Source organism: Rhagoletis pomonella, unplaced genomic scaffold (assembly GCF_013731165.1).
Source record: "Rhagoletis pomonella isolate Grant_MI unplaced genomic scaffold, Rhpom_1.0 Rhpom_scaffold_00003, whole genome shotgun sequence".
NCBI lineage: Eukaryota > Metazoa > Arthropoda > Insecta > Diptera > Tephritidae > Rhagoletis > Rhagoletis pomonella.
The window spans coordinates 72,211,275-72,215,347 of NW_023458557.1; positions in this window are offsets into that span (position 1 = coordinate 72,211,275).

Sequence of the window (4,073 nt, forward strand, 5' to 3'; positions counted from 1 at the left end):
GAGACGAATGGGAATAACACTTTAGATATTTAAGTATGTGTGATATATTACAGAGTAGACTAATTATACATATTAATTTGTAATAATAATAATAATATAAAATAACAGGTTGAGTAGCTGGCGAGGCTAGTCTCCGGTCTACTTTTGTGAGCGGCGGGCGGAAAGACCTAGTTTCCGCTCCGCGCTGCGGACAAGCTGTTGATCATGGTCGGAAAGGCCGAGTTTCCCTTCCAGTCAGTCATAAATATTCAGCCCTATTCTGCATTTCGACTCGAATCAAAATTTTCTCCGTTTGACAACTTTGGTATTCTGCGTTGCGTTTCCTTTCGATCAATCTTCGAAATTTACGATTATACCTATTCTACATTTCGATCGTAGTTCCGTTTTTCTAAGTTGCAAATTTGTTGACGGAGAGCGTTTCGGTTGTTATTTTCGTGGGTTTAAATAACAAAGTAAATGAATAAAGTAAAAAATTATAAACAAGTGAAATATGCGATTAAAAATATTTTCCTAATGTTTTGTTGTCAGAAAAAGAAATAAATCATACATTTTAAGAAGAAAATAACGAAAACAATTTACTTCAAAATACAAATAAATATTTATGTATAAAATTAGTTTATAATCAAGCAGTCAGTTACAATCTTGTGTAAATAGAAACATTGACAGTTTAATAGTTTGAGAAATTTTCCATTTTGATTCCACAGCTCGTGCAACCTACAGCCATTTACAGGAATGGCTGGCAGAGGGCTGGACACTCGCACAGGAAGTGTTCGAATGTATTTTTTGAGCCAGAGTTATCGCAACCATGACAGAGATTTTTGAAGAGCAATCCAATCCTTTCGGACCACAACGGTCAGTGCGCTGTGCATACTGCAGTAAGTTTGTAGGTATCTTCTTCGCTCATTCCTAAGAGAGCTTTTTTTTAAGTGGGTCGTAGAATAGCCAGAACTGCTGGGTAATCCTGTACGGTTCCACCTCTGCTTGGCCTTCGAGTGATGCATTTCGGTAAATATCGCTTTTATCTCCGCCGCACCTTACTAGTGCGTCCGCTGCTTCGTTTTCGTAAATGTCCTCACGCTCCAGGATCCATATTAGAGTAATTTCCCATTGATCAGAGATGTAGGCCAGCTCTCTCCTACAGTGTTCCACTAGTTGAGATGTAACAGAGGTAAAAGGGAGTACTTCAACGTCAAGAGTAATTTTGTTTCAAAAGATATCGCACCAAATTTAAATGGTATTTTTTCCAAAATCATGCATTTCTTGCAAAATATGCAAAAATATACACTAACGATTAAATGCCAATTTATAGGAAACTTCATGATTCGCAAAGATAACGCAACCATTTCTATTTGAAGATGCCCAATGAAAACATGCATTTGCATAAGATTCCGAGCCCTAGTTATAAGTTTGCAAATACATATATTTGCATATGTACACTGAGGGAAAAAATTATAAAACTAAAAAAAAAACGTGCTAAATTTCAAAATATACGCATATGAAAGGGGACCAAGCCAACTCGTTTCAAATTTGAGTATGTACGTTATAAAATATGTCATTATGAAGTGCACAGATGCTTTTTCGTAATTAAGAAGGAAAAAAAATTAATTTTATGTTCCGCCTGATGGTAATTGAACCCGAACCCTCTTGTGAGCAACCAATTTTATCAAGCGTCTTTGCACACTTGCAACACACATGTGTTTTCAAATGTTGAGTTTGAATCAACATCACAGCGCGCGATTAGTCGCCGCTGTGCATGCTTTGTATACATATACTTTCTTAAATACATATGAAAAAGCATCCGAGACGTGCAAAACGCCATCCGTGCAGTAAAAAATGCTTCATTTTAATACGGGCGTATATGTATAATGGAAAAATCCATTTTGTTAACACTTTTCACATCATTTAAATACGAACAGTTTTGAACAGTAATCAAATAAAAAATTTCATTTTTACAACGAGTTTTTTTTCTCAGTGTAAGTATGTAAACTAACGCATTCAATTTTTGCTCTTGAACCATTAATGAGAAAAGCCTTGAGTTGGCAACATTATTGTTTTCGTGTAATTAATTGCATAAATGCAATTCACATGTACATATGTACATAACGGATATATATATATATATGCATATGTATGTAATAACACACATACACATACAAGAATAAACGAACGAACTATTATCTAAATGGTTGTGAGTGCATTTATGTAAATATGTACGTATGTTTGCATAGGAAGCCTTAATCAAAAAATGCAATTGCACCGCGCGCGTATGTAGTATATAAGCGAAAGTAGATATGTAGGTGCACATATAAATTTACATGCGCCCAAGTAGTGTTACAAACTGTAATAGAAGTCTTCACGTCTACATTTTTTGGGTAATTTTATAAAGAAGTATTATTTTGAAAAATCATTAAACTGCTCAACTTTGCTTTTAACTCAACCCACTGTGCATAAAAAGGTGAAATGCATACGAATGTATTACTGTACAAGGAAATACAGGCACGAGAATAACTCTTTAATATCAAGATTTTTATTTTAAAATCATTGAAACTTGTTATTTTATTTTTTTTATCATGAATAATCGCTATATTTAAATTTTAATTTTTAGGGTAAAATGTAACCGGTATTTTGTGATTGTTCCATTTTCGATCAAAAATAATCGTTATTTTGGATTTTTATTTTTTTAGGTCATTTTTAATTGTTATAAATTATGGATGAAAAAATCTAATTAACCTCCATCCATTAGCCCCCTCTTTTCATCTGAAAATTACGAAAAGCTTTTTTTTGGCGCTACGTAGAGAAAACGTAGTTGTTTTTAGCAAAAATGGCAATGCTTTGAAGAAAACGACTTGAATTTTCATGAAAATGTTCAGCTAATTAAATTCATAACTTAAGAACTACGTAGCGCTGTAAATAATATTATAAAGAATTTGTAATAAAAATTTGAGCCAAAGCTGTTCTGATCTTGATGTATCGTGTACACCAGCTTGGCAAAAGTCGATCCGAAAAAAAAGCAAAAGGAAAAAGTACTGCCTAGACTAGGAATCATAATTCTTCCATTTTATTGTATTTTGTTTTATTTTCTTTATTTATTTTGTTTTTATTTTTTTGAATTTTATTTCACTCTTTAATTTAATTATGTTTTAGTTTTTTTTTTAATTTTATATAATTTGCTTTATTTATTTGTATTTAATTTTTATACGCGAGCGCACTTGTGCACAAGGGTATATTAATTTTGTTCACATAACGGTTGTTTGTAACAGCCAAAACGAATCGAGATAGATATAGACAAATGTATACATAAATGCTCAGAGTGAATAGAGAAATCGATTAAGCCATGTCTGTCTGTCCGTCCGTCTGTCCGTCTTTCCGTCCGTCCGTGTACACGATAACTCGAGCAAAAATTTAGATATCTCAACGAAATTTGGTATGTAGGTTTCCGCTAATCCAAGGTAGGTTGGTATTGAAAATGGGCGAAATCGGACTGTAACCACGCCCACATCCCATTTAACGGTAATTTTCGGAAATACGAAAACTGCGATATTTTAGTAACTACTGACGATAATTCACTCAAAATTGATATTTACAATAATTTTCAGACGAAAAATAAGAATATTATAAATTTTTGGAAAATGGGCGTAGCCACGCCCACTTGTGGTTACATAAGTATATCTTGGTAACCGATGCACCAATTTCTTCCAAACTTGGCACAGTTGATGGGCCTGGGTACAGCATACTAAATGGCCGAAAATTTCAAAAATCGGACAATGGCCACGCCCACATCCCATATAACGGTAACTTAGAGAAATACAAAATCTTCGATAAATCAGTAAATATTAAAGCTAATTTATTCAAAATTGATGCTTGCAACAATTCTTTACCAAGAAATACATTTATGGAAAAATTTTGGAAAATGGGCGTGGCACCGCCCACTTATGATCACATATATGTACATATATCGGTAACCGTTCTACCAATTTGTACCAAATTCGGTATTTTTATTGTGCTTGCTACATAAAAGCAAAACGTTGAAAATTATTGAAATCGCACTAAAATTACGGCCGCTTTTCATATAA